The sequence below is a fragment of the Felis catus genome, chromosome B3 (genome assembly GCF_018350175.1).
Source record: "Felis catus isolate Fca126 chromosome B3, F.catus_Fca126_mat1.0, whole genome shotgun sequence".
Classification (NCBI taxonomy): Eukaryota; Metazoa; Chordata; class Mammalia; order Carnivora; family Felidae; genus Felis; species Felis catus.
In genome coordinates, this window is record NC_058373.1 from 107223218 (window position 1) to 107236143 (window position 12926).

At 40.1% G+C, this 12926-nt stretch overlaps 1 long non-coding RNA gene across 1 annotated transcript in view; it reads left to right on the forward strand.

Moving 5' to 3' along the window:
• Positions 1-12926, forward strand: part of LOC123386105 — a 24869-nt gene continuing 11943 nt past the window's right edge. Inside the window, exons 1-2 of the long non-coding RNA XR_006599666.1 lie at positions 1-141; positions 10996-11043. This is a non-coding gene — a long non-coding RNA (uncharacterized LOC123386105). The remainder of the gene's footprint in view (positions 142-10995; positions 11044-12926) is intronic.

Genomic DNA, 12926 nt, shown 5'->3' on the forward strand with positions numbered 1-12926 from the left:
AGTCATACTTCTTACGTGGCAAGTGGCTTTTCTTGGAGAAAGTGGTCCTGGAGACAGACCAAGGCAGAAGTTGAAAGCCTTCTTCTGACCCAGAGTTGGAAGGCAAGAAGCATCACTTCAACTGTGTTTCATTAGTGACAGGTGAGTGCCTTTGGTCAGTGCGGGTTTAAGGGGAAGGGAATTAGATCCCACCTTTCCATGGGAGGAATGTCAAACAATCTGTGGCCATCTTTAAGATGCATTTTAACTGTATCTCATTTAGTCCTTACCACAATAACTCTATGAGGTAAGTTCTCTTAAATTATACTTGCTTTAGAGATAAGGAAACTGACACGGAGAAGTTAAGTAACTTGCCCAAGGTTGCATAGCCAGTTAGTGGCAGAGCCAGGATTAAAAAGTGGTAATGTAGGGGTGACTGGCTGGCTCAATTGGTTATGTGTCCAACTCTTTGTTTTGGTTCAGATCATGATGATCTCATGGTTTGTGAGTTCGAGCCCCGTGTCAGGTTCTATGCTGACAGAGCAGAGCCTTCTTGGATTCTTGCTCTCCCTCTTTCCTAGCCCCTCCCCTGCTCACACACACTCTTTCTCTCTCTCTGTCTCTGTCTCTGTCTCTCAAAAATAAATAAATAAACAAAAAAGATTTTAAAAAAAAGTGGTAATTTAGCTCCAGAGCTCAATGTTTTAAACATTACATTTTACTCCCTCAAATGATTTGCATTACCTTGAACAATTGTTTTTTAAGTGGCTGGGTCTCAGTTCCTCATGCACAATATGAAAGGCTAAGGACAGAGTTATTTTCCATCCCATATGCATTAGAATGGCCACTACCAAAAAACAAAAAATCAAGTATTGGTGATGATGTGGGGAAATTGGAACACTTGTGTACTGTTGGTAGGAATATAACACAGTGCAGCCTTTATATAAAATAGTATAACAGTTCCTCAAAAAGTTAAAAAAAGAATTACCATATAAACAGCATTCCACTTCTGGGTATATATTCCAAAGAATTAAAAGCAGAGTCTTGAAGAGATCATCTGTATACCCATTCTCCTAGCAGCATTGTTTACAATAGCCAAAAGATAGAAGTAACCCAAGTGTTCATTTTTTTTTTAATTTTTTTTTTACATTTATTTATTTTTGAGACAGAGAGAGACAGAACATGAACGGGGGAGGGGCAGAGAGAGAGGGAGACACAGAATCGGAAGCAGGCTCCAAGCCATCAGCCCAGAGCCTGATGTGGGGCTCGAACTCACGGACCGCGAGATCATGACCTGGGCTGAAGTCGGACACTCAACCGACTGAGCCACCCAGGCGCCCCCCAAGTGTTCATTTTTGAATGGATGAGCAAAATGTGGTATATACATACAGTAGAATATTACTCAGCCTTAAAAAGGAATGAAATTCTGACACATGCTACAACTTGGATGAAACTTGAGGACATTGTGGTAAGTGAAGTAAGTCAGACACAAAAGGGCCAATAGTGTATGATTCTACTAATATGAAATACCCAGAGGAGTCAAATTCATGGAGTCAGAAAATAAAAGGGTGGTTTCCAGGAGCTCAGGGAAGGGAGGACTGGCAAGTTGTTGTTTAATGGGTATAGAGTTTCAGTTTTGCAAGATGAAAACAATACTGGAAACGGTTGCTCAACAACGTGAATGTACTTAACACTATCGAATGGTACACTTAAAATGGTTACAGTGGGGCACCTTGGTGGCTCAGTTGGGTAAGCGTCTGACTCTTGATTTCAGCTCAGGTCATTATCTCACAGTAGTCAGATCCAGCCCCGAGTCAGACTCTGTGCTGGTTGTGTAGCCTGCTTAAGATTCTCTCTCTCTCCCTCTTCCTTTGCCCCTCCTGACCCCAAATAAATAAATAAAACTTAAAGAAAGAGAAAGTGAAAGCAGGGGAGAGACAGAAAGAGAGGGAGCGAGAGAATCCCAAGCAGGCTCTGCCGTGTCACTGAGGAGCCTGACACAGGGCTCAATCCTACAACCCTGGGATCAACCAACTGAGCCACCAAGGCACCCCCACCTCTTTATCCTTCAGAAAAACATTTTTTTAAATGGTTACAATAGCAGACTTCATATTATGTGTATTTTGCCACAGTTAAAAGTAAAAATTTCATCTTCAACTTTTATAATTTTGTATAATTTCTATCCTATATCTAATATATATCCTTTGGGGCGCCTGGGTGGCGCAGTCGGTTAAGCGACCGACTTCAGCCAGGTCACGATCTCGCGGTCCGTGAGTTCGAGCCCCGCGTTGGGCTCTGGGCTGATGGCTCAGAGCCTGGAGCCTGTTTCCGATTCTGTGTCTCCCTCTCTCTCTGCCCCTTCCCCGTTCATGCTCTGTCTCTCTCTGTCCCAAAATAAATAAACGTTGAAAAAAAATTTTAATATATATCCTAATATATCTAATATATATCTTATATCTAATAGAATAGTAGCTTCTTCTGCTAGACTTAGAAATAAATTTGTAACAAGTATTCCAATTATGGGTTGGCACCCATACTCTCATAATTTTACAGAAAGAAGTCATTTAAATCACAAGAAAGTAGAATATGTTATATAATCTCTTTTTTTCTGAACATTGAAATAATGAGTCATTAAGAAAGGTGTCTAGTGATGTGTACAGAAAGTGACTAAAACATACAACAGAATTAGCAAATCAAACAGGATTTTGGACTCCTTACTCATCAGGACAGGCCAAAGCAAACAAGGGTATATTGTATTGTGCTGTAAAGGTCAATAAATTCAGACTTGACCAATTCGGGAGAGGTGGAGAGATGTGGAAACCAGGGCCTTTAGAACTGAGCCTCACCCCAATAATCAAACCATGGAAGGGTGTCTTGGGGAAAAAACCAACGAACCAGGTGCTGGGTTTCAGAAAATTATTTTACCAGGCCATTTAAAGGAGAGCAAGTTTGATTTCAAGTTGTAATCAGAGGATGAATATAATTGTTTCTTCAAATGATCAGAAAGCCTATAAGGAAGTATTCCAGAGGCACTAGTAAACCTCAGGGCAAGAAGGAAAAAGAAAAGGAAATGCTGGGTTTTTTTTTTTTTCTTTCAATTAAAAAGATTTTTTTTCTGGGTCACCTGGGTGGCTCAGTCGGTTAAGTGTCCGACTTCACCTCAGGCCATGATCTCATGGTCTGTGAATTCGAGCCCTGCATTGGGCTCTTTGCTGACAGCTCAGAGCCTGGAACCTATTTCGAATTCTGTCTCCCTCTCTCTCTGTCCCTCCCCTACTCATGCTCTGTCTCTCTTGCTCTCAAAAATAAATAAATATAAAAAAAGTTTTGTTTCCTGATTATCCAAGTAAAACATGTTCACAGGGGCATCTGGGTGGCTCGGTTCATTGAGTGTCAGACTCTTGATTTTGTTGAAGTCATGATCTCGAAGTTTGTGGGATGGAGCCTTGCCCTCTCTCTCTCTCTCTCTCTCCTTTTCCCCTCCCCACCTCTCAAGGTGGATAAATAAACTTCAAAAAATTGTTTTGAAAGAAAAGAAAATACAGCACAATGGACAGTTGTTATTTTGATGGCCCAGCAGCTCTTTTATTTTCTGGGTATGTCCCACCAACTATCTGGCCCTAGTGGGCACTGCTGTTTTTATTTATTTATTATTTTTATTTTTTTAAGTTTATTTATTTCGAGAGAGAGAGTACGCCCACATGCGTACTTGAGCAGGGGAGGGACAGAGAGAGAGAGAGAGAGAGAGAGAGAGAGAGAGAACCCCAAGCAGGCTCTGCACTGATAGTGCAGCACTGATGGTGCTCGATCCTACAAACTGTGAGATCATGACCTAAGCCAAGATCGAGAGTCAGATGCTTAACCAACTGAGACATCCAGATGCCCCTATTTTTATTTTTTGAGAGAGAGAGAGAGCACAAGTTGGGGAGAGGGGCAAAGAGAAAGAGAGAGAGAGAGAGAGGACCCCAAGTAGGCCCCACACTTAGCATGGAACCCAACGCAGGGCTCAATCCCAGACCCTGGGACCATGACCCAAGCCAAAATCAAGAGTCAGAGGCCCAACCAACTGAGACACCCAGGCACCCCTGTACTGCTGTGTTTATTTATTTATTTTTTTAAATTCTGCTACAGGGGCACCTCGGTGCTCAGTCAGTTAAGTGTCTGACTTCCACTCAGGTCATGATCTTGTGGTTCATGTCGGGCTCTGTGCTGACAGCCTAGAGCCTGCTTCAGATTCTGTTTCCCTCTCTCTGCCTCTCCCCTGCTTGCACTCTGTCTCTCTCTTTCTCTCAAAAATAAATAAACATCAAAAAATTTTTAAAAAATTTCTGCTACAGCATGAGGAATGTAGGCTGTGCTGACTTCGCCCAACTCAAGCAGAACAGACCCTGTCACCTCCCCTTGGATCTGTCTTCTTTCATTAGCCTGCTTTTCTGTCCACGGTGATTGGCTTAAGAGTAGATAACTGACCCAAGTTAGCCAATTCCATTCTCTGGGTACCACTGCCCTGGCCACTGTGATTGTGAAATTGTTGGACATGTGATCTAAAATGGCCAATGAGTGGGGCGCCTGGGTGGCTCAGTCGGTTAAGCGTCCGACTTCGGCTCAGGTCATGGTCTCGTGGTTTGTGAGTTCAAGCCCCGCATCGGGCTCTGTGCTGACAGCTCAGAGCCTGGAGCCTGTTTCAGATTCTGTGTCTCCCTCTCTCTTTCTGACCCTCCCCCATTCATGCTCTGTCTCTCTCTGTCTCAAAAATAAATAAACGTTAAAAAAAAATTAAAAAAAAATAAAATGGCCAATGAGAATATTTCATTGGGATTATTTTTGATGCATCTGTTTTCTCCCAATGCACCTTCCCACCACTGCACACACACACATAAAAAGAATTGGGGGAACATTCTTTATTTCTCTAGTGGCAAAACTAGAAAATGTGAATCCAGGAGCTGCTGGCAATAGAGTCATAGGGCTTGTGGAGAAGGCAGATCTGTGACCCCAATGTACAGAGAGGAACAGAGAGCAGAGATGGAAAGGACTCCCTGTTTCCACTCAGTTCTTATAACTGGTTCAGTGAGCCAATAAATATTCTTTAAATTAAACTAGTTTGATTGGGGTTTCTGTCACTTGCAATCAAAAGAGCCCTGACATATTTAAAAAAAAAAAGTATAAAGAAGCAGAAAAGAACACATCCATAGTGCTACTTCTCAGTGCCAACAACTGATAATACTGTGTCATATGTACTTGTTGTCTTTTTTTTTCTTTTTGGTTTTTCATTAGATCATTTCTAGTATCATCGAAAATTTTAGTAATTATACTTTTCACAACTGGTCCCAGGTTATTTCCAAGTTTTTGATGCATTGTGGGCATACATTTTTGTTTGTATCTCACATTATTTTTGGGGATATGTTGCTACAAAGAGAATTACAGAGTCAAAGGGTATGAATAGTGACTTTTAAGGTTTTGTTTTTACTTTAAAATTTTTTTTCTTTAATATTTATTTATTTTTGAGAGAGAGAGCGCAAGCAGGGGAGGGGCAGAGAGAGAAGGAGACACCGAATCTGAAACAGGCTCCAGGCTCTGAGCTGTCAGCACAGAGCCCGATGGGAGGCTGGAACCCAGGAACTGCGAGATCATGACCTGAACCGAACTTGGATGCTTCAGACTGAGCCACCAGGGTGACCCCCCCTTTTTTTGTAAATTTTTTTAATGTAAAGTTTTTTTTTTATTTTTTGGTAAAAGTGATACATGATAGCAAGAATTAAACAATTTAAAAGGATATGAAAATGCACAAGTTACCTTCAAGCATGTTTCTTCTTTTCCAGACTGTCTCTCCCTTTCTTTACATACATGTATATATCTTCCTCTGCCACTTTTAAAGAACCTACCAAATTATGGTATGATGAAAATACTCTTGTGTACTTTGATTTTCATTATTTATTTACTTATTTTTAAATTAATATTTGGTCTATTTAACTGTCTACTAAACTACTTCTGAAGTCAGAGGACACCTTTTTTTAAAAAAAGTAAACTGTACAGGCAACATGGGGCTTGAGCCTTGAGCTCACCACCCTGAGATTGAGTCGCATGCTCTACTGGATAAGCCAGCCAGGAGTCCCAACAATATATTTTTTTAAAAACTGCATGGTAGGGCACCTGGGTGGCTCAGTTGGTTAAACGTCCAACTTCGGCTCAGGTCGTGATCTCACGGTTCGTGGGTTCGAGCCCCGCTTCAGGCTCTCTGCTGTCACTGCAGAGCCTGCTTCAGATCCTGTCTCCCTCTCTCTCTGCCCCTCCCCCACTTGTGTGCATGCTCTCTCTCTCTCTCTCAAAAATAAATAAAAATTTTTAAAAATTGCAAAAAAATTGCCTCCTTCCAATGATGGACATCTAGGCTTTTTCTAGTCTTTTGACACTACAAACAAGCCTGCATCAAGTACCCCTATATGTAGGAGTATCAAAATGTGCAAATATATCTGTACAACAAATCTCTGGGGGAGAAAGTACTAAGTCAGTAGTATTGTGCTAGGCCTTCCCAAAATGTCTTCACAATTGCCATTCCAAATGAACTCCCACCAGTAATATATGAAAGAGCATACCCTCATCAAGATAATGCATTAACAAATTTTTGTTAAATAAACAAAATAGTTTTTGTTTTTTGTCTTGCCCCTGTGATCAACAAATATTAGTTTCTTTTTGTAGTTGTAATTTGACAAATTGCCCTTCCATCTGGAATTTATACCTCCATCTGTCATATGTGAAACTATTGGCCTTATTGCATCTTTATCAGCATTAAGCATCATCTTTATATTATTTTATTTGTTTACTTATTTACTTTAAGATTTTACTCTTAAATCTCTACACCTAATGTGGGGCTCAAACTCACCCCAAGATCAAGAGTGGCACACTCCACCAACTGAGCCAGCCATGTGCCCCGACATTACCATTATTTTAAATCTTTAGTAATTTAATAGGCGATAATAGTATTTCATATTAAAAGCTTGTATCTTATTCATTCATGCAACATTTATTATCTAAACACCTATATATGCAGATGTTCTTCTGATGACAATGGTAAGACACTGTCCTTGCCCTCAAGGAGCTTACATTTCTTTGATTACTAATGAATCTGGACACTAAAAAATGAACACTTTCAAGTTGTATTTTAAACCAGGAGTTGTACATTGTCTCAAACTTTATTTACTTACTTGCCTACTTATTTAGCATTGTCTCAAACTTTGTAAGGAGACAGGAGATGATCATTTAAAAAATTTTTAAATGTTTTTATTTATTTTTGAAGGAGCGAGAGAGAGAGAGCATGAGTGGAGGAGGAGCAGAGAGAGTGGGAGGCACAGAATCCAAAGCAGGCTCCAGGCTCTAAGCTGTCAGCACAGAGCCCGATGCAGGGCTCGATCTCATGAACTATGAGATCATGACCTGAGCCGAAGTTGGGCGCTCAATCACCTGAGCCACCCAGGCGCCCCGAGATGATAATTTAAAGATGATATTTATCATTCTGATTGGAAGTGGGTCTACAGATGTGTAGTGGAAAAGTGGCATTTTCGGACTCATTTATATAACTACTTCCATTCTGTTATGTAGAAGGGGAAGTCCATAGACTTCAAGAAAGTGGGCTAAATATAGTGGCAGGTGCCAGTAACTGACTGCCAGTGTCTACTGTCCCCTTCTTTTAGGAATAGGATTATTTCACTTTTATTTATTTTATTTTATTTTTTTTTTTGAACGTTTATTTTACTTTTGAGACAGAGACAGAGCATGAATGGGGGAGGGTCAGAGAGAGAGGGAGACACAGAATCGGAAGCAGGCTCCAGGCTCTGAGCCATCAGCCCAGAGCCCGACGTGGGGCTCGAACTCACGGATCGTGAGATGGTGACCTGGGCTGAAGTCAGACGCTTAACCGACTGAGCCACCCAGGCGCCCTGGATTATTTCACTTTTAGTGGGGCATATGGCCACTCGCCTAGAGACTATGTTTCCCTTGAAGTTAAGTATTGGGCATGTGAGTAGGTTTGGGTCAATTACATGTAAGAAGTGTTATAAGAAATAGCTTGATTGTTTCTTAGAGAGGAAGCTCCTATTCCAGACCTTTTTTTTTTTCTTTTTCCTCCTGTGGGCTGGGAAATAACAGGGATTGGAAATCAGTGTTGAAGGTCACAGAGACCAACTACCAGCCTGGGATCCTGGATGAGCTGATGAGGCAGAACTGCCTCATCAGCCTACACCACTCGCCTCTGGATTGTTATGTGAGAGAAATAAACTTCTGTCTTATTGAAGTCATTGTAATTTTGAGTCTCTGGAACAGCAGACTGGCCTGTATACTAATTGATATGTATACATAATGGAATAAAGTATGATAGGTGCTCAGAGGCCTAAACCATTGGCTCCCTGGCTCTCCAGCTTGCTGGGTCACACTGCTGATCTTGGGACTTGCTAATCTCTATAATCAAGTCAGCCAATTCCTTACAATGCCTCTCTTTAAATGTATATTATAAGAGCAAGCTTTGCTCAACGGGGAAAGGGCAGCGTCTTCATCAAATAGTGCTGGGAAAATTGAATATCCACATGCAAAAAAATGAAAGTAGATTCTTACGCAAAAATTAATCCAATGTATTCAAAGCCTAAATATAAGACCCTAAACTATAAAACTCCTAAAAGAAAGGAGACAATCTTCATGATATTGAATGTGGCATGAATTCTTGGATATACTGCCAAAAGTACAGGCTGCAAAAGCAAAAATAGACAAATGGGACTATATCAAACTTAAAAACTTGTGTTCATCTGAGAGTTATAGCACAGGGAATACAGTGAATGGTACTATAATAACGTTGCATCGTGACAGATGGTGGCTATGCTTCTGAGCATAGCATAATGTATACAGTTGTCGAATCACTATGTTGTAAACCTGAAACTAATGTAACATTGTGTGTCAACTATAATTAAAAAAGGAAAAAACCCTTTTGTTCATCAAAGAACATAATCTTCAGAATGAAAAGGCAGTCTATGGAATGGGAGAAAATATTTGCCAATCATATATCTGAAAAGAGCTTAATATCCAGAATATATAAAGAATTCTTATAGGGGTTCCTGGGTGGCTCAGTCAGTTAAGTGTCCAACTTCATCTCAGGTCGTGAGCTCACAGTTCGTGAGTTTGAGCCCCACATCGGGCCCTGTGCTGACCGCTCAGAGCTTGGAGCCTGCTTCGGATTCTGTGTCTCCCTGCTTGCATTGTCTCTCTCAAAAATAAATAAACATTAAAAAAATAAATAGTGAAATTAGTCAGAGAAAGACAAAATTCATATGACTTAACTCATATGAAGACTTTAAGAGACAAAACAGATGAACATAAGGGAAGGGAAACAAAAATAATATAAAAACAGGGAGGGGGACAAAACAGAAGAGACTCATAAATATGGAGAACAAACTGAGGGTTACAGGAGGGGTTCTGGGAGGGGGGATGGGCTAATTGGGTAAGGGGCACTAAGGAATCTACTCCTGAAATCATTGTTGCACTAGATGCTAACTAATTTGGATGTAATTTTTAAAAACAATAAAATAAATAAACAATAAAAATTAAAAAAAAAATCCGTACAATTTTAAGGGGTGCCTGGCTGGCTCAGTCAGTAAAGCATGCAACTCTTGATCTCAGGGTTGTGAGTTCAAGCCCCATGTTGGGCTCTATGCTGGGTGTGAAGCATATGTGAGAAAAATAAAAATAAATAAATAACTTTGAAAAGGGAAGGTCATCTTTGGAGGTAGCTCAGCTACTTACTTGCTATGAACATTTAGGACAATTACTCACATCCACTGTGTTTCAGTATCCTTGTCTGCAAAACAGGGATTGGAATTATACATACTTCACAGGGTTGTTTTAATGAAAAAAGGAAGTAACACATGTAAAAGCATTTTGAAGAGTACTTAAGTAGTAAATACATACTTAATGTTGGCTATTATTATCTCCAGGTGATGGGATTATGTGTGATTTTGTGTCTTCTGTTTTGTTTTCTATAGGAAATAATCTATTTTGCAATAATAAAAAGAGTGAGTTAAAAAAAATAATGCTTTTCATGATTACCATTGCCTTTGAAGTCTAAAATCCTTACTATAAAAGCTGTATCACACACCTAGCATATCCTTTGTCTCTGCCCTGCCAGAGTACTCTTAAAATATATTTTTAAAATGCAGTATTCCTAGTGGACATGCTATACATACCTCTTTTGTAGTACTTTTGCATGGATAGTTTGTATGTCCGTATCAATCCACTTAATTCAGTTCTTAGACGTTAAAGACTGACCGGTCCATCTTTTTTTTTTTTTTTTTTTTTTTTTTTAACGTTTATTTATTTTTGAGACAGAGAGAGACACAGCATGAACAGGGGAGGGGCAGAGAGAGAGGGAGACACAGAATCGGAAGCAGGCTCCAGGCTCTGAGCCATCAGCCCAGAGCCCAACGCGGGGCTCGAACTCGCGGACCGTGAGACCGTGACCTGGCTGAAGTCAGACGCTTAACCGACTGCGCCACCCAGGCGCCCCTGACCGGTCCATCTTTGAATCCCAGTAATGTACCTGGCACTTGGCCTATGGATGCTGGGGTTTGCTTTAAATGAAGTAAACTGATTCAACCAAACAGAGCTTTGGGAGCTTTTCAGGGTTCCTGATGTTTCCAGAGGCTGAAAGTGGTCCTTTAGCACAGTTTCGGCTTCAGGTACAGGAACTTGGGCCCAAATCACAAGCCTGGTCTTATGTTTATAACAGGTGCATTGTCATTGCCAAGATTTGGGCTTCATCAAATTGTCACTGGGAAGAGCAAATCTCCACTGAACATTGGCGTATTCTTTATTTGTGAAAAGAAATGGGGGGCATCTATGACTTCTGTTTACCCCAGACCTCTGGGGAGTATGCATGTAAGGTAATATGATTATCGGGCATATAAAGTAATATTTAGGATCGTATATCAAAGGTTGCACCTATTTCCTTTTCTTTCTAAAAATTTCCATGTTTTACAGACACATCTAACAGTTTTCATGGAGAAACCCAAGAAAGCCTGAAAGGAGGTATGTTAGTGTGAATTAATGAACAATTTTGGATTATAGAAAAAAATTTAAAGGACGTTTCATTTATAGACCATATAATAGCTTAGAAAATATTTTCTTGTAGGCTTAATCTGGGGATCTGCTTTGATAAACAGAGAGATACTTTGTATTTAATATTTCAATAGCTATTATATTTGAGAGTACTTCTAAGGAATTAAAAGTGTTTGATAGACTTTCACCTTAGATACTTTACATAGGGACCCAATCTTGTTCATACATTTAACTTATATTGTCAATATGCACCATTTAAAATAAATACAGGTTTTAGCCTAATTTATCCCTCCCCGAAAAAAGCACAAATTCTGTATTACTACAGCTTCACTCATACTAGGAGCTCTGTATTACAATACTATCAATTTGCTACCTGATATGAAAATCTGTGCTTGTTCTTGGAAAGACAGATTCATGTTTGTTAAGGTATTAGAGTATGACTGTATAGTGAGACTAGAAGTAAGGGACTCTTTGGGTGCCTTGGGTGGCTCAGTTGGTTAAGTGTCTGACTTTTGATTTCGGCTCAGGTCATGATCTCACAGTCGTGAGATGGAGCCCTGTGTCGGTCCCAGGGCTCAGTGGAGCCTGTTTGGGATTTTCTCTCTCCCTCTCTGTCCCCCTGCACTCACACGTGCATGTTCTCTCTCAAAATAAATAAATAAAACTTAAAAAAAAAAGAATAAGGGACTCTTATTAGGTAAGATTGTATGTATTCTTAGAACTAGTGTGTATTCATTGGAGAGATTTTGGAAAAATCTATCAGGGATGTTTAGGATAGGATACTTGATCACTTTATTCATGCAGGGGCAAGATTTCATTAATCTTTTTTTTTTCCCCATTAAATGCTAATAAAATAAATTTGCCAGGGAATGAGTAATACATCTCTACCAAGATATCCAAGGCCATCCATCCATCTTTTAAAGAACACAGTAAGAAAGTACTTATTAAATAAATAAAAATGAACACAAACTTGTATTAAATTCCCTAATTTCAACCAAATGTGTATTTTGGGTTTTCTTTTGGCACATCTCCTATATAGCTCACATCTTAAAAAGCAAAACAAAACAGAGAAACCCGGAACAACCTTTGTTTTTCTCTGGCTAATTTTTATGGTTTCATTATAGCTAATGACTTTTCAACACAGGAATCCTCCTGAAGAAAATGTCCTAGACTCTGGATAAGATGCGCATGGGAAAAACTATGCTGTTAATATTTTTCAGAGGACCCAATAGCTCAAATTCCACTCTCTGGTCCTTGATATCCAGTAGGGAAGTGGAGCAAAGAAGGGAACTGGAGACATTCTCTCTTTTCCTCTGCTCATCTGTCCTTCTTTCCCTGTCCCCCAAATGAACACACACACACACACACACACACACTTGTCTGCTGCTCTTAGAAAAAGGGAACACCTTGCTCAGTTTTATTAATCTGAAAATTATCATTCATGATCACAACTTGGTTCTTTTGTATCTTTAAAAGCCTTCCTTAAAATGCAAATTCCTGAGGAGAGGTGGAGGTGGGGGGGAAGCAAAATTCTGGGGGTGGGGGCTGGGCTCATCACATCTTAAAGTGTTAACCACCCACCCCAGGAGGACCACTTAAGGCACTTGGGGAGGTAGGGCAATACCTAAGAGAAGGGGAGAACCAGTGGGGAGCAAAGTAGATACAGGTGGAGAAGGTGGAAGAAAAAAACCACACATGTCTCACCCAGCTCTACACCTCTAATCCTAGTATGTTACAGGTTGTTAACTCAGTATCAATTATTTTATCTTAACATTTGTAGTTCTTGGCAGGCCCCAGTGTATTTTCGTTCTGTAATTGATTTGATCTTCTTAACCTGGGTGGTGGTGGGGGGA